Source organism: Hippopotamus amphibius, chromosome 2 (assembly GCF_030028045.1).
Source record: "Hippopotamus amphibius kiboko isolate mHipAmp2 chromosome 2, mHipAmp2.hap2, whole genome shotgun sequence".
NCBI lineage: Eukaryota > Metazoa > Chordata > Mammalia > Artiodactyla > Hippopotamidae > Hippopotamus > Hippopotamus amphibius.
Window position 1 is genome coordinate 215,309,426 of NC_080187.1, and position 18,324 is coordinate 215,327,749.

The window sequence follows — 18,324 nt, forward strand, 5'->3', positions numbered from 1 at the left end:
CAGAGCTCGAGAGGTTATAGGCCTGAGAACCTATTGAAACGAGTGAAAAGTCCTGTCCAGTCTTTAGACTGTGAGGTGGGGTGCTCCTCATGGAGGTGGTGAGGGTCTCAGTGATGTTGATGGTCCAGGTCGGGGGCGGGGGGGGGGGGTAGTGGTGCTGATGGTGGGGGCGGGGCTGCCGCGACAGTGGCAGTCATGGCAGCGTTGTTACCATGGCAGAGGCGCTAACTGTGGTGGGAGCGCTGCTGGCGTCCAGGTGGGGTGGGACTTAGTGGAGGGCAGTGATGCTAACAGCCACGCCCCTCCCCTGCCCCAGCTCCGGAGGCACTCTGGTCCCAGCTCCCACCACATCAGGCTAGGAGGGGAGTCTGGAGGAGGGCAGATCAGAGAACAGTCCTCATCTTGCCCCCCACACTGGGCCCACGTGGGATCCTGGCCCGAGGCCTGGACTGAGGATGTTGGGTGTGGATGTGTGTGGGCTTTGGGATGAGGGGTCCTTCCCGGGCCCCCTGCCGACCTGGCATTCTGGGCAGACCCAGCATGGTGTGGAGTCTCAGCCAGAGCCTCCTCCTGGTCCTTGCTGCAGTCATTCCTGCTTTCCTCTCACCACCCCGCCTCCCCCCCCCCCCCCAACCCCTGCAGACACAGGAGGAGAAGGACCGGTGTGGCCCCAAGAAGATTTGCGTGCCGAGGGCAGGAAGGGCAGGGGTCTGGTGCCTTCACGGGAGCGAGCTGGGCTTGGGGCTCAGACGTGCTCCACATCCCTCCCCCGCCACCCGCCCCACCCCGGCAGCCATAGGACGTTTCCAGCTCCCGCAAAGCCTCTCCCACCAGGCTCCTCGCCTGTGTGTGCCCTCTGAGAGGGTCAGTGACCTGTCCCAGGTCACTCAGGACAGGCAGGCCGCAGGAGCCCCTTAAGGGGAGAAAATCCCTAGAACCTTTCACAGCAGGAAATCAGGCTGGAAATTCCTGTCCTTCTCGCCTGCCTCCTGTCACCACCCAGCAACTGCTACCTGGATGCACTCCTTCCTCAAACCTGCTCCCCTTCCTAAGGGAAAAATTCCTCCACGATCCAGCCCCACCCTAACACATATATCATCCCAGGATCAGGCAAACCCCTCAGCCCAGCCCGTTTCCACTGTTCAATCACAGCTCGACTGCTTTGTAAACCTGCCCTCCTCTGTCTGCACGCCCATCCCCTTCTGGGCGAAGAGGTTAAGGGTCCAGACCTGGCCAGGTTGTGGGGTGGATGCCCTCCTAAGGGCAGGCTTTTGTCTTTGACACCTTATACCTCCAGTCCTAGTTTCACTGCCCCCATGCTCCTACCTGCCCTTCCACAAGCCCCCCCTACTCCGGCCTGAGACCCCATCCCCCAGGCCAACCAACCCACTCTGGCAACTCCATTCCATCTCCCTTGCCTGTGTTCCCAGGGCGCCCAGGTCTTACTGGTGATGCCAGGAAGCCTCTGTCTCCGGCAATGTCAGTGCTCCACGAGGAGGGGTGAGTGTGGCACCCTCTGCCCAACCCCCGCCCAGGCTGGCAGGGCCGCCCCCTTCCCAGGCACCCTCAGGGCCAGGAAGATTTGGTTTCTGATGGCTCCAGTCCAAGAGCGAAGGCCACTCACACCCGAGGACACTAGGTCCTCATCTCCCAGCCCCTCCAGCGGCCCTCCAGGCCAGGCCGGGCCGGGCTGGGGCCAAAGCTGGGAGCAGGGCTAAAGATTCTCTCAGCACCGAGGCCAGCTTAGCAGCAATGGTCAGAGCAGGAGCTCCCAGGGACACGAGAGGGACGAGGGACAGAAACATGCCTGCAGACCGCTCCAGGCCACTGGGCAAGGGCTCAGCTCGGGCTCCAGTGGTGGGAGATGAACACGTGCTCACTCTCCCCATCGAGCCCCTGCTGATCGAGCACAGTTTTACAGAGAAAGCTCAGGGCTGGGGCTCGGGGCTCAGCCTACATCCAGGATCAGGGCCGAGGTTACGCAGCGGGCTGGGGCTCAGTCTACGACAGCGCTGGTACTGGCATTTGCGCTTAAGCTGGGCTAGACCTGGGCACTCTCTGCTCCTCCCCTGTGCTCCAATAGGATGGCCATCCCAACCCCTGAAATACCCTGTCCTCATACCTGAAATAAACTGAGTGGGGATTCTAGCCTGAGATCAAGGACTTCAGTACAAGAACTTGTAGAAGATTCACAGCGTCTGGGGTGGGAGGGGGATCTGGTGCCAAGGGTTGGGTAGTATTCCACTTCTCGTGGACCAGCTCGAGCGCCGGGCCCCTCCCAGGCACGGCAGCCCGTGCCTGTGCCTCCCTCATGCCCTGAGCTCCCTGGGAGGGCAACCGTCTAGTGTGATTGTAGTCTGGCTCTTCTGTGTCAGAGCTCTGCACCTCCCCACCCCGCAGTGCCCCGTTCCTGACGTAGCTGAGTACAGAGGGCAGGCCTAGCTCTCTGTGAGCATCGGGGACAGTGGCTTCCCGGGGCAGGAGGAGGGGCTGCACGGGGGGGGTCACCCTGTGACCCTAGTCCAGCACAAGAGAGGGTGCGTGGAGACCCAGAGTCCTGGAGAGCAGGGCAGCAGTGGGCAAGGTGGGACCCCAAGGGGAGGAACAAGACCGGTGGTCCCAGGGCTGACCAGGCAGACATCTGCCTAGACACACCGTCGGCGGGGCCGGCGGACGCTCAGCTTTGCCTGTGGGCCTTCCAGAGGTACGGCCTCTCCGGCTTCAGAGGTGGGCCTCCCCTTCCTGGCTCTCTCTTCCGGGCTCCCAGGCCCCTGGTGGGGTGGGGGTGGGAGGTGGGGACCAGTTTACACTCCCCATGTGCCCCTTCCGGGTGCCTGCCCCATCTAGACCTTAATCCCCTGTCTGGCACTTGCTCCTCAGAGAAGGGTTGCCGTGAGGGCCTGAGGGCGCCCTTGACCAGGACAGCATAGGGGGCTCACAGGAGACACAGGGAGAAGAGCGTGGGGGAGGGACACGCTGCGTCCTCCGCTGAATTCTCAACTCTCCGTGGCCACGGGAGGCCTCTGGCCAGCTGCCTGGCTGACCTCAGTCCCGGCCCACCCCCCAGCCCGTCCTCCCCCTACCCTGCCATGACTGCTGAGGTGGCCGCGTGCTGGCCCTGAGGAGGGAGAGGAGAGGTGGTGTGAGAAAGGAAACGGCACCTTCCCGCATCACTGTGCTTCCAGGGAGGGTGTGCTGGCCCCAGAGAACAGCTTTAGCAAAGCTCTACAGGTGACTCAGCACGTGCGCAGGAGGGAACCCTCCCCACGCTGTCCAGCCACATTCCAGAGCCCCCGGTTCCCTAGCTCAGGGACCCAGCCAAGGCTCCCCCAGGATGGGGAAGGGTCTCAGGTTACAGCCCTGCCCACTGCCACGTCACCCAGGTATCTGGGATGTCAACCCACCTCTTTCAAGCACGTTGACAGGGTGAGAAACTCTCTGTGAGCCCCCGTCAGGAGCAAGAATAAGTAGATGTCCCTGCTGAGTTCGGTAGGCTGCCTGCCTCCCGGCCTCTCCCCTGCCCACCTCTGCCTCACCTGCTGTCCTTCCTTCCCGGGGATAATGGTGCCCAAGCAGGAAACCTGGCCCCACACCTGCCTTTTATCTCAAAAGGAGTGTCCTCTAAGGTCAGGGGTCTGAGGCCTAAAGCCGTTTTTCCTGGGTTTTCCGGCCCAGGCTGGCACCTGTCCTGCTGGAACCTCTGGCTGGATTCCCCCCTTACCAAGTCAGGCTGTGTGTGGGGTTGAATAAGGAAAAAAAGGAAAATCATGGCTCTCATACAGATAAAAAATGAACATGTGTTAAAGCTTGTGTTTAACTCAGTATTAATGAGGGAACCAGGCAGATGTTACAACCAGTTCAAAGGAGAGCCCAAAGAAGCCTTAATTTAATGGAATAAAGGAATGTTTAAATAAATGTATAAATATATGTAAAACTGGCTTCCTCTGTTGGTAGGAGAGGGTCTAAATCTCCAGTGAACAATCTGTTTGCATGATTATAAACAATTATTTTGCATTGCTGTCAGTCATCCACAATGTACAGATTGTTAAAAAGAGATGTTTGCTTAAATATATATGTACAGAGCATCAGAAGAATGTGTTCTAATCAAAATAGTGCATAGTTTTCCATTGGAAACATCCAGTAATTTTTTTTTTAATTCAAAATTTCCTTACAGGGGTCAGACTCTCTGAGCTGTGCAGCAGAGGAAGTGAGACTAAGTAAGTACTGAAGATGTCAGGGAAGGCTTCCTGGAGGAGAGGGGGACAGGATAGGAAAGGGGAGGGCACTAGCAGAGACCACTAGTTGTCCCTGAATACTCCTGCTCCCAGTCTTCATTACTAATACTATCCCTTTTTTTTTTTTTTTTTTTTGGCCATGCCATGTGGCATGCGGGATCTTAGTTTCCTAGTTCCCCGACTAAGAAAGGGATCGAACCCGGGCCCCCTGCATTGGGAACGCAGAGTCTCAACCACTGGACCACCAGGGAAGTCCCCACTATCCCTTATTCTTAGCTGGACATGGGGTGGTCCAGAATAAAGACTATATCTCCAAGCATCCCTTGTATTAGGTGTGACCATGTGACCCAGTTCTGGCCAATAGGATAAGAGTGCCTTGAAGAATGTAGGGTAAGTGTCCCCAAAAGGAAAAGGTATTACTCTTTGTCCTGCTCCTTCTTGTTGATGGAAATGTGAAACTCAAGCTCTTGGACCATGAAATAGAAGCTGTGAGTGAAAGATGGTGGAGCAAAAAGGAAGGTCCTAGACATCCTTGTAAAGTCACCTGACCAATTGTGGACTACTCACCTCCAAACTTGTTTGGTACGAGAGAGAAATACATGTCTATCTTATTCAAACCACTGTTATTTGGGGTTTTCTGTTTTTCGCCGCCCTAGCCCTGACTTTAGGCCTGTGTTAGGTAGAACCTATGCCTGGCCTCCCTTCTCTGACTCAGCAGCACGCAACTCAGCCGACAGGAGCAGGGCTCACTCATTGGAGGCAGTGGGTGGTCTTTGGGGCACACAACCATTCCAGGCAGCCCACACTTGCAGGTGCTCCTAGCCCGTCGTGATTTTCCTCTCTTCACCCTTCTCCATGCCTCCCTAACAAGAACCATCCACTCGAGCTAAGTGGGAACCCTCATTCTTTCCAGGTTCATTTCCAACTCCATGTTCCTGACTCAAGAAGGAGTAGGCAGTATGAATTGTCCCTCAACCAAGGAAGAAACTGGAAAAGCTGTGCAATTTTTACCTTCAAGAAAAACTCTGGCCACAGAGAAACAAAAATCTGCTTGAAGGTATCAGAGAGTCAACACAATAGTGAAGAATTCTGAGAGCAAGATGCAGGAGGAGACAGAAATTCAGACAGGGAGGCTGAGCATTCGGAGCTGCTTTTCCTATGGGGGTGTTTGCCAGTCCTGAAAAGGCAAGGGGGAAGATGATCAGTACTTTGAATAGCTTCTATGTTACTATAGAGACAAAAGTTGGAGTCCAGGGCCTGCCAAAGTTTGGGGCAGGGTGTGTGTACCGCTCTTATAAACCAACAGGCCATTGGTTTGGGACACTAGAAAGCTGTACCTTGGGAGTAGGGGTGATCTGGAAGTAAGCCAGACCTCACATAGACTGCAGCCCAGCTTTGAGTCTCAATCGCTAAAACTGGATAAAAATGATCTTAAATTTCTAGTGAATTCAGGCATTGGGATAGGAAAACAAAATTGTCCCTGGAGGAAGATAACATTATCTTAATCCTCAAGACATTTTACAGACTAATTTTTTTTTTTTTTAATGTTTGGCACACAAGTAGGGCTACCAGGCACAGGAGGAGCTACAACAACACGAACCAAGAACTAGCAGAAATAACAGACAATAGAAACACCCTCAGAGGATGGTTACAAAACTCTCACCTTCAAACCTGACTGGGGCAAGGACTGTTCACAAAAAAACAGAAGCTCTCGAGTTCTTAAACCCATTTGAAGAAGCCAAGCGAACCTACGAGGAGAGTTTAAAACACAAAGCAAACAATCCTCAGCTCAAAGAGGGTTTACAGACTATGCAGGCCCGTTGGCAGAGAGGAAATTCATGAACCCTTTCAACAAGCCCAATCTGTACTAGAAGTTGGAGAGCGATCCCAGGCAATACCTCCACCACCACCTCCTCCCAAAAAGGACAGCAAACTAGAGTCAATGGAAGAAGATCTTCAGGAGAGTAAGAAGCAGGCACTAAAAGGAAAAGAACTGGGGAGTGATGCCTATAAGAAGAAAGATTCTGACACAGCGGTGAAGCTCTATCACAGACCCATGGGTCTGGACCCCAGAAACATGACTTACATGACCAACCAAGCAGCCGTGTACGTTGGAAAGGGCGACTATAGTAATTCTGGGAGCTTTGTGAGAAGCTTTGAAGTTGGCCAAGAAGACTACTGACAGACTACCAGAGCTTATGCTCAAATTGGCAACTCCTATTTCAAAGAAGAAAAGTACGGGGATGCCATCCATTTCTACAACAAGTCTCTGGTAAAGCACTGAACCCCAGATGTGCTCAAGAAATACCAACAGGAAGAGAAAATCCTGAAGGAGCAAGAGCAACTGGTCTACATAAACCCTGAGTTGGCTTTAGAGGAGAAGAACAAAGGCAATGCATGTTTCCAGAAAAGGGACTATCCCCGGGCCAGGAAGCATTATATGGAAGCCATCAAGCAGAACTCAAAAGATGCCAAATTGTACAGCAATCAAGCTGCCTGCTATAGCAAACTCCTGGAGTTTCATATGGCACTCAAGGACTGTGAGCAATGTATCCAGCTAGAACCAACCTTCATCAAGGGTTATACATGGAATGCATCTGCCCTAAAAGTGATGAAAGACTACTCAAAGGCCACAAATGTCTACGGAAGGCAACAGACCTGGACTCCAACTGTAAAGGAGGGGCGGCAGACGGTTACCAACGCTATGTGATGGCCCAGTACAACCAACATGACGGCCTGAAGATGTGACGTGATGGGCCATGGCTGCCTTGAGGTGCAGCAGATAATGAGTGACCTGGCCATGCAGTTCATCCTGGAACAGGTGCAGAAGTACCCCTAGGAATACACATTGGTGCAGCTACTATGGAAAACAGCATGGAGGTTCCTCAAAAAACTAAAAAAAGAGTTGCCATACGATCCAGCAATCCCACTCCTGGGCACGTATCCAGACAAAACTATAATTTGAAATACACGCACCCCTATGTTCACAGCAGCACTATTTACAATAGCCAAGACGTGGAAACAACCTAAATGTCCAACGACAGATGAATGGATAAAGAAGATGTGGTACATGTATACAATAGAATATTACTCAGCCATCAAAAAGAATGAAATAATGCCATTTGCAGCAACATGGATGGACCTAGAGATTATCATACTAAGTAAAAAAGTCAGAAAGAGAAAGACAAATACCATATGATATCACTTATATGTGGAATCTAAAATAGGATACAAATCAACATATCTATGAAACAAAAACAGAGTCATACATATAGAGAACAGACTTGTGGTTGCCAAGGGGGGAGGGGTAGGTAGGATTGGGAGTTTGGAATTAGCAGAGGCAAAGTTTTGGTTTCTTTTAGCAGTAGTCTTTTTTTTTTTTTTTTTAAGCTCTTTATTGGAATATAATTGCTTTACACTCTTGTGCCAGTTTTTGAGGTACACCAAAGTGAGTCAGCTGTATTTATACATATATCCCCATATCCCCTCCCTCCCAAGACTCCCTCCCACCCTCCCTATCCTGGCCCTCTAAGTCATCACCCATCATCGAGTTGATCTCCCTGTATTATGCAGCAGCTTCCCACTAGCTATCTATTTTACATTTGGTAGTGTATATATGTCAGTGCTGCTCTCTCACTTCGTCCCAGCCTCCCCTTTGAAGGCCATTTCAAATAAGATGAAATATTGGGATATTAATTGCTAAACAGGTCTAAATTTACCTATTTTTGTCTTCTTGTGAGAGAGCAACTAAAGCTGTTTGGTGCTGCCTTACGATGTTCTCTACTGATCTACAGAATGCTACTGTAAAAGACAGTTCATGGTTCCTTGAGGGTAGGATGTACGTTTTCAGAAAAGAAGATATGAGGAATGGAAATATATTTTGTTAAAGGAAAAAAAGACAATTTTTGTTCTAGAGCTGGTTATTTCTGAATGGAAAGAATAAGGGACAGGATAATATGTTGCTATAGAAAGTTGTAGCAGGTTTGTGGAAAAGGAACACTGAGAAAAGAATTTTGTACATGGTCAGGATTTTCTAAAGTTGGATTAAATTTAATCAGGTAATGGATTTTCTTAACAGTAGGCTGATGCAAGACTGAATTTGTTTCCTCCCTCTCTCATAAGAGAACAAAGTTTTCCTGGATTGCTGCTTTTGATGACAGATTGTGTGAGTTTCTGTGCCTTTAAGTGATCTGTATTTACTTTTGAAATCTTTTTTTTCACCTTCGCTCAAGGAATCATTGTTTCACAGTGACCTATAGTTCTACCTGACCAGGTGTTTTAAAACTTCTTGAAATTTTTGACAGACTTCCCAAATATGAAATTCTAATTAGGGACTTCCCTGGTGCTGCAGTGGTTAAGAATCCGTCTGCCAATGCAGGGGACATGGGTTCGATCCCTGCTCCAGGAAGATCCCACATGCTGCGGAGCAACTAAGCTTGTGCACCACAACTACTGAGCCCAAATGCTGCAACTATTGAAGCCTGTATGCCTAGAGCCCATGCTCTGCAACAAGAGAAGCCACCACAATGAGAAGCCTGCGAACCACAAGGAAGAGTAGCCCCCACTTGCCACAACTAAGGAAAGCCTGTGCACACAGCCGCAAGGATCCAACATAGCCAAAAAATAAAAAAAAATCTACTTAAAGTTCTTTTGACCTCCAGCTAACTTTTGGATGCTTCAAAGGGCCCCTGGAGCACCCCAAAGAGAGATCCTAAACTAACTGGGTTCATTTGATATGTTAAGTTACATGGGAAACACTGTCCAAACTCGCTGTTGCCTGTGTCAGATAGACTCATCAGACTCTCCCCAATTTTATCGTAGCCGCCAAACAGGGGAAAGGGTTTTCGGTTCTTCAGCTGTCTAGTCTCACCTTACTCTATGTCCAAAAATCCCCTGTGGGAATACTCCCACCTCTAGGCCCTCAGGTCCTGAGCCCCTTGGTATTTTCCAGTGTGTTGAATTCCAAAATCCTCCAGGAGCTCCTTTTTGCACCTCTAGGACCCCCTTCACTCCAGGCCTTGGCAGCCCATACCTTGTTACAGATGACCTTTTGGGCTGGCCACTTCCAAGCAGCCCACATCCTAGGCTTTACAGATGCTCAGTTTTGAGGAGTACACCCCAACATAGGGAAACTTGTTATAGGACATAAGCTTTATACACAACAGGTCCTCCTCAAGGAGAGACCTGGCAATGCACCAGCACTGGTTCAAATGTCCCCTATTGGGGACCCCTCGCTCGAGGGACTGGGTCAACCAGAGACATCTGGTTAGGTGATGGGAGAGTAGAGGACACTCAAAATCCCATTAGGTGAGAAGGGAATTTAGAGGACACTCCAACCCCCTTCCAACAAAAGCATCCTGGTAAAATGTCTCTGGGACGCTGGACTTCATTTCTGAAAGTACTCTTGGTTGCAGGTTATGCAACATGGGACAATCCTCTTCTAAGCCAGAAGAAATACCTCTGGAGTATATCCTTAAAAATTGGAAAATTTTCAGACTTCCCTGGAGGCGCAGTGGTTAAGAATCCACCTGCCAATGCAGGGGACATGGGTTTGATCCCTGGCCGGGGAAGAGCCCACATGCCATGAAGCAACTAAGCCCATGCACCACAACTACTGAGCCTATGCTCTAGAGCCCACGAGCCATGAGTACTGAGCCTGCATGCTGCAACGACTGAAGCCTGCGAACCTAGAGCCCGTGCTCCACAACAAGCAAAGCCACTGCAATGAGAAGCCTACACACCACAACAAAGAGCAGCCCCCGCTCACCACAACTAGAGAAAGCCAGCACACAGCAATGAAGACCCAACACGGTGCCCCCCACCAAAAAAAAAATTAGAAAATTTTCAAAATACCCCAGATGAAAAGGGAAAAACTTAAACTCTACTGTAACATTGCCTGGTCCTTACATAAATTGGGGAATGGAGAAAAATGGCCCTAAAATGGGTCTCTAAATTATAATACCATCTTGCAGTTGGATCTTTACTGTCACAAGATGGGAAAATGGACTGAGGTTCCCTACAGTCAAGCATTTATGATCCTTTTCCAAAACTCTGCTCTATGCAGCTCCTGTAATCAAAAGCCCAGGGAATCAGAAAACACTCGATGTTTTAGATGATCCCCTTCTAACCTTCCCCAACGCTCAGTGGGGAAATCAAGCCCCACCTACTTTCCCGGAGCCTCCTACTTCTCTGGGTCCCTCTGACTGATCCCAAACTCCTCCTCCCTATGTCCCTTTATATCCTCCATTGCACCAGGAGGGAGAGACTAGTCCCTCCGGGGTACCTTGTAGTGGACCTTCCTGTCACCCAGGATCAGGTTCAAAGTTAACCCCTACCTCTGCCCCTCAAGGCCTTTACCCCCTCTAGGAAGTAGCTGATGGGAGCAGAGGGATTACTAGAGTGTGTGTACCCTTCTCAGTGGGAGACTTAGGAATCTGCAAGGAGAGGTTTGGCAGGTTCTCAGAGAACCCTGACAAGTGTAGGGGTGAATTTATGAGGCTGGGGTTGACATTCTCTCACCTGGCAGGACATCATGGTTATTCTGGCCCACTGTTGCACCCCAATGAAAAGGAGCATATACTGAGAAAGGCCAGGGAACACGGAGATGGCCTACTGGCCACCAGTCCACACCACCACACTTATCAGGCGGGTGGGAACACAACCCCAGAATGTGACCCTCACTGAGACTACGAAGATCGTCTAGGCCAGGCTAGGATGAGAGGTTATAGTACTTGCCTATCAGAAAGAATGAAAAGGTGTATGGTGAAGCCCGTAAATTGTGATAAGGTCTGAGAGGTTACACAGGAAAAAGGTGAAAACCCGGTAGTCTTCCTGAGGCGGGTGACAGGCATTCAGCAAGTCCACCAACACAGACCCTGAGTCCGCAGAAGGGAGGACACGCTTGGCCATGCATTTTATCACCCAGGCCACTCCTGACATCAGGAGAAAAGTGCAAAAGCTTGAGCCTGGGCCCTGAACCCTGCTGTCAACCTTGGTAGAGGAGGCCTTCAAGGTCTATAACCACCGAGACTTAATGGAAGAGGCCAATGAGGATAAGAGGCTGATAAAGAAAACGCAGCTTTTGGCTGCTCTGATCCACCCACCACCTCGAGGGGACCCTGGAGGGCCGAGAAGGCTGGACAAATCGCCAAGAAGCCACCTGGGCCCAAACCAGTGTGCCTTTTGTCAGAAAGGGGGCACTGGAAGGGAGAATGTCCTCAGTGCCCTCCTGTGGATGCCCCAGGGGCAACCCTGACCAGCCCCAATTCCTTGTGAACCTTTCAGATGAGAGACTCCTTCCTGCACACCAACTGATGGGGCCCGAGCGCCTGCCCAGCTCCCGATCCTACTTGATCTGTTCTCATTACTCCAGTGGAGCCTCGGATCACCCTCGATGTGAAAGACAGGAGAACTGAATTTCTTGTAGACACTGGAGCCGCCTGCTCTGTTCTGCTCTGGACGGCCCCCTCTCCAGCCATGACTCTACTGTGACGGGAGCTGATGGACAGCCAAAGGTAAGGCGAGTTACATCGCCCCTGGCCTGCAGCGTCAGGTCCATTATTATTACTCACTTCTTTTTGTACATGTCAGAAGGCGCTGTCTGCCTCCTCGGAAGAGTTTCGCTACATAAATTAGGAGCTAGTATATTCTTAGGACAGGATGGAGTCCAAGGAGGTAGAGAATGCAAACAGAGAGTGCATCCACTAGTAGCCTCCGATGACCCACCTGCTGGTCATCATGATACTCCCCAAAACATGCCCCAAGAATCAGAGAATGAGTAGATCCTGCAGTTTGGGATACCTCGGTGCCCGGAAGGGCAAAACGTGTTCCCCCAATAAAAAAAAAGTTTAAGGCCCGGGGAAAAATACCCTGTAAGAGACAAGGTCCTTTAAAGCCTGAGGCCCTGAGGGGAATCCAACTGCTGCTCAGCAAATACCTAAAACACGGACTCAACTCACCAGGCCCTGCCAATCCCCTTGCAACACCCCGGTCCTCCCTGTTCAGAAGCCTGACGGGGAGGGAGTATTAGTGTGGGCAAGACTTATGAGCAGTGAGCGAGGCCATCAGCCCTGTTCATCTGCTGGTGCCAAACCCACACACCCTCCTCACCCAAGTGCCAGGGGCCACCCGGTATTTCTCTGTTTGGACCTCACAGATGCCTTTTTCTGTATTCCCCTACATCCAGCCTCTCAGTACCCTTTTGCCTTTGAATGGAGGGACCCTGACACCCTGGAGGCTACCCAATATACCTGGACAGTGCTTCTGCAGGGCTTTCAGGACAGCCTCTATCTTTTTGGAAATGTGTAAGCAAAGGAACTGAGGGAACTGGGCCTTGAGAAGGGAATTCTGCTACAATATTTTGATGATTTATTGATAAGTAGTGAGAACAAACAAGAGTCAGATCAAAATACTGTTAGGGTCCCAAATTTTCTGGCAAAAAGGGGATATAAAATCTCTCCGACCAAGGCTCAGATCTCACAGCGGCAGGTTCAATATTTAGGATTTGTTTCGAGCCCAGGGGCATGAGCTCTGGCCATAGATCAAAAACAGCAGTTAGTGCATGACCATCTCCAACCACAAAGAGGCAACTTCGAGGCTTTCTCGGGATGGCTGGGTTCTATTGTACCTGGATTCCAAATTATGGCCTTATAGTAAAAACCCTATATGAGGCTCTAAATGGAGGAGACAGGAACCCCTTCAATGCAATAGGGACCACCAGCGGGGCTTTGAGACTCTAAAGACTGAGTTGAGTAGAGTACTAGCACTGGGGCTTCCAAATTTGGACAAACCCTTTACCCTATACATTCACAAGAGGTCAGAGATAGCACTAGGAGTCCTGACCCAAAAGCAGGGACTGAATCAAAGATCAGTGGCTTACTTTTCAAAACGATTGGATTCAATGGCCCTGGGATGGCCAAGCTGCCTGCAGGCAGTAGCAGCCACAGCCCTGTTGGTTAATGAGGCTTCCAAGCTCACCCTGGGACAAGAGACAACACAGATGTGTTAACCCCTGAGGAGGTACTGTCTGTGCTGGAGGTCAAAGGACATCATTGGTTGACTGGGGGAAGGTTAACAAGATATCAGGCCCTTCTAATGGACACCCCCGACTTTACCTTAAAGGTGTGCCAAATCCTGAACCCAGTAACTCTGCTTCCAGTGGTCCAGAGTGGAGACTTACTGCATCAGTGTATAGAGACCATAGAACAAACTTACTCCAGCAGGTCTGATCTTCTGGATGAGCCTCATGACAGCCCTGAGGTTGAATGGTTTACCGAAGGGAGTAGTTTTGTAGAAATGGGAACCCAAAGGGCGGGGTATGCTGTAGTGAGTCTAGATGAAGTCATAGAAGCCAAGGCCCTGCCACCCCAGACGTCAGCCCAGAAGGCTGAACTAATTGCATTAGCATTAATGAGAACTTGGCAATTAGGGAAGGATAAGAAATTAAATATTTTTACTGACACTAAATATAGGTTCCTTGTCACAGGCTTATGCTGCCATTTGGAAAGAAAGAGGAATGTTAACTGCTAGAAATTCCCCCATAAAACGTAAAGATTTGATTCTGGCTCTTGGAAGCAGTGCAGCTTCCGCCCCAGGGAGCAGTAATCCACTGCAGGGGCCGTCGGAGGGATGGGTCTTTTGTGAGCCAAGGGAACAGCAAAGCAAACTGCAAAATGAGCAGCTCGATTTCAGGAACCTGAACAAATTATGGCCCCCTAAACTCCCTAGCCTTCCCCAGTATTCCCCACGGGAACAAGAAAATGCTCAGAAATGGGGCTATGAAAAAGGAAGCACAGGCTGGTATAAAAAGGAGGATAAGGTTCTAATTCCTGAGGCCCAACGGTGGAAACTTGCTAAGAGCTTACATGATGCCACCCACCACGGGAGGGATGCACTATGGGACTTGATGCACAAGGCTTTTTCAGGGAAGGGGCTTAAAAGAGCAGTAAAGGGCTTCCTAGGTGGTGCAGAGGTTAAGAATCCACCTGCCAGTGCAGGGGACATGGGTTCGATCCCCCACATGCCACAGAGCAACTAAGCCTGTGTGCCACAACTATCGAGCCTGAGCTTTAGAGCTCGTGAGCCACAACTACTGGGCCCACGTGCTACAACTACTGAAGCCCAAGCCCGTGCTCCGCAACAAAAGCGGCCACTGTAATGAGAAGCCCACGCACCACAAAGAAGAGTAGCCCCCGCTAGCTGCAACTAGAGAAAACCCGTGTGCAACAACGAAGACCCAACACAGCCAATAAATAAATAAATAAATAAATAAATTTATTTTTTTAAAAAAGAGCAGTAAAAACAGGTAATGCTTGCCTGTGATTTATGTGCCCATAGTAACCTACAGGCCCATCCAATCCCTGCTTCGTTACTCAGGTGAATTCAATACCAAGGGACACATCCGGGGGAAGACTGGCAGTTAGATTTCACCCAAATGCCCCCACAATCAGGATACAATTATCTTCTGGTGTCTGTTGATACTGTCACAGGATGGGTTGAAGGCTTCACCACCCATTCTAAAAAAGCTTATGGAAGTCTGTATGTCCCTTTTAAAAGAAATAATTCCTTGGTTTGGACTTCCAAAGCCCCTCCAAAGCGATAATGGGCCCTCTTTTATAGCCAGAATCACAGGGGCCCACAACAGCCCTAGGGACAGACTACAAGCTCCACACCTCTTGGCATCCCCAGTCTTCAGGGAAGGTAGAGAAAATGAACCATCCTTTAAAGAAATCCTTAGCAAAGTTCTGCCAAGAGACTCATGACCCTGGACCAACTTGCTTCCTATTGCCCTCCTCAGGGTCCGTGTAGCCCCCAGGAGTGGTCTGAGGCTTAGCCCATTTGAAATGACCTATGGGAGACCTTTTCTTACTACTGATATTCTATTGGATGAGGAAGTGAACCGAGCCCTGAGATATAATATTAATCTAGGACAAGTTCAGAAGGCAACCCAGGACTATGCCCACAAGGCACTGCCAGCTCCCATTAAAAATACAGAGGAGGGAGCAGTTCCTTCACAAGTCAACCCCGGGACCACGTTCTTAAAACCTGGAAAGACGATTCCCCCAAAGACCAACTATTGCCAAAATGGAAAGGCCCCTATAAACTAATTTTAACCACCATCCCCACTGCTGTCAAACTGCAAGGGATATATAGTTGGGTACATTTGTCCAGACTAAAGCTTTTACCTCCAGAAACCGTGCAGGTCACAACAGAAGAACAATACACCTGCAAGCCGGTGGAAGATCTGAGATACCTATGCAAAAGCCAGGCACCATCCACAGGTATTCCGTATGAGAACTAATACTCCCTGCTGCACCTGGATCAGTGTGACAGGACACGTAGAAGTGAATATAAGGAAATATACACCTGGGCAGAGTGGCTTCACAATTTTGGCAGGGACAATACCGCCTCAGCTGTCCGGTCAGCAGTTAAGGAAGCCCTCCCAAAGTTAACCTGGTTCCTTCCCTTCCTAGGCCCTTTAATGGCTAGTGTTGCTCTTCCCCTTTTTAGCCTTTGTTTGTTTAACCTTCTGGTTAAGTTTGTGTCTTCTAGGCTCCAACAGTTTGAAGTAAGGCTCATCATGGCTCAAGGCAGTCAACCCACTCCAGCGGAGAATGGCCCAGATCCCTACAGGGCCTTGGAATCGTCATCAAGGGACTTCTGCACCTCTAGGGTAGGCTAGGGTCTGCGGCCCCTGTCCAGCAGGAAGAAGTTTCAGAAGAAGAGACCTTCAGCCCCCTCCCCCTTAAGAATAAAGGTGTAGAGTGTCTCAGGGGGGAAGCAGATAGGTCTGGAATGCTGCAATGCTTGCCCCTGGACAAACATCTGGAGCAACAGAATACAAAGCTATGAGGGACTAAAAATAATCTGGACGACAAGATACAAAGAGACCAAAAAGCCCAACTACCACTTCTAAAGAGCCTGCAGCAAAAGCAGGGTATGGCCCATGCCCCCTGCACACAGTACCACCTAAGGGGTAGGCAAACCACCTAAGCCATCCCTCCCACCCCACCCCTGGACACACCCCTACCTTCGCCCCACATAAGGAATCAGCTCACACCCCCCTGAGGGAGCGAGCTAGCAAGGGAACCTGCTGTTTGTTCTTGCTCCCCACTGCTGCAGCAGGGGCCCCAATAAAGCCTTGCCTGAATTTCTTGTCTGCCCTCTGATCAATTTCTATTGATTAAGGAGGCCAAGAACCCCGGTCGGTAACATATGTATAACTGAGTCACTTTGCTGTACCTAAGAAATTAACACAACATTTTAAATCAACTATGCTTCAATGAAAATTTTTTTAAAAAAGAAGAACGCCTAGGCACTCAGTGAACATGAAAGACTCTTGTAATAGCATAGAAGGTCCAGAGGCTGATGAATATGGGTCTGATTGCAACTTAGTGATGATGTACTCATCGTCCCCCTTCTTTTTGCCCTCATGTGGAGAAAGGAGCTGCGATTGCAGCAAGCAGCATGAAGAAGGGAGCGAAGGTGTAGGGGAGTGACAACGTATCTTTATATATTTATACATACATATGTGGAAGATACAGAGACTTGTACTCATCTTATTCACGCAGCTGCTGCCTCTGGACCCTCCCAGCCCGCGCGTGGTCTCTTCTGCTGCCCTTGAGCTCCACGTCTCCTTCTCCTGACCCCCAGTCACTGTCTTGGCTGCTCCCTCATAGCTGATTATTTTTTGTTTGTGGTAGTGGGCATGTATGGGGGGGGGGGGATGTTCTTCCCAACCTCAGATACGGAGGTAGGAGATAGATGGGCCCCCGGGTTGGACAGATGGTGTTTGTCTGGTGGAGTAAAATTGAAGCTCTGTTCTCAGACACTCCAAGGACAAAGCTAGTGGCAGAAGCTGAGCTCTGCTGAAGTAAAGAGATAGGATGACCACTCCTGAGGTCAAGGAAAACTTCCCATCTGCACGTGCACAGGAAGGCTCCTTGGGGGTCAATGAGGGTCCATAATTAGGGTGGATATACCCCCCACAGGCCTCTGCAGCGGGATCCATCTTAGCCAAAAGTTGCACACACATGCCGGGCAGGGTCCTAGGACCAGTCAGGTGTGAAAAAAGAAACAAGATAATTGGCCAAAGGTAAACAAAGACCCAGAAGAACTGCTCTCTTTACTGTACTCCTGCTCATTAGGAAGGACGCCCATACCCTTTCTCTCTGGGTGTGTATTTCTGCCTTCTGTCTTAAATAAACTGTTTCTCTGTGTGCTCTCCCACTTGTGCTGTGTCTCTAATAATAAATTTCGTACCTGTTCTTACAGTTTTTGCCTCCTTGAAACATTCTTGCTTCTAGCCTTAGGATTCCCGGTTTTTACCCAGGCTACCCAGGTTCCATTCCTGAGCAGGGAACTAAGATCTCTCTTCAGGACTGCTCACTGCTGTCTCTTCAAGATCAGTACCATCTTCACATTGTTAACTCCACATCCTCTTCTCCAATAAAACAAGCCAGTCAGGCATGGTTATAAAAAAGAGAGAGAAAAGAAAAAAGAAACACCCCCAGAGATTCCAGATATTGGAATCATCAGCCACAGACTAAAAAATAACCACGTTTACTATGTTCAAGGAGATAAAAGACTGAGAAAAATTAAAAGCTACAAAACTACAAGAAAAAAAGACACAGATTGGAAACATTTCGAAGTAGAAAAGTACAATAATTAATAACCCCATGGATAGTTTTCATAGTCAATTAGATAAAACTTAAGAGAGAATTAGTGAGCTAGTAGATAGGTCAGAAGAAAATATTCAGAATTAAACATGAAGAGACAAAAGAGTAAAACATGCAGAAGAGAGAGTAGGAGAAACAGGATACACTGAGTAGATCAAATATGCCTTCAGTTGGAGTCAGAGAGGGGAAAGAGGCAATGAGGGTGAAGCAATATTTTTAAAAACAATAATGACAGAATGTTTTTTAAATAATGAAGCCTTATAAATTCCAAGCAGGATAAATACAATTAATTATACACCTAACTACATCATGGTAAAACATCAGAAAAACCAAAGACACATTTTTTTAAATCTTAAAAAGAATTTGAGGAAAAAAGCCTGCCTTCAAAGGAGCAAGAATTAGGTTGAAAGCTG

At 49.4% G+C, this 18,324-nt stretch overlaps 1 pseudogene; it reads left to right on the top strand.

Moving 5' to 3' along the window:
* The first annotated feature begins 212 nt into the window (after nt 1-212).
* LOC130844711 (stress-induced-phosphoprotein 1-like) lies at nt 213-16,628 on the top strand (annotated as a pseudogene).
* Nucleotides 16,629-18,324: the final 1,696 nt, after the last annotated feature.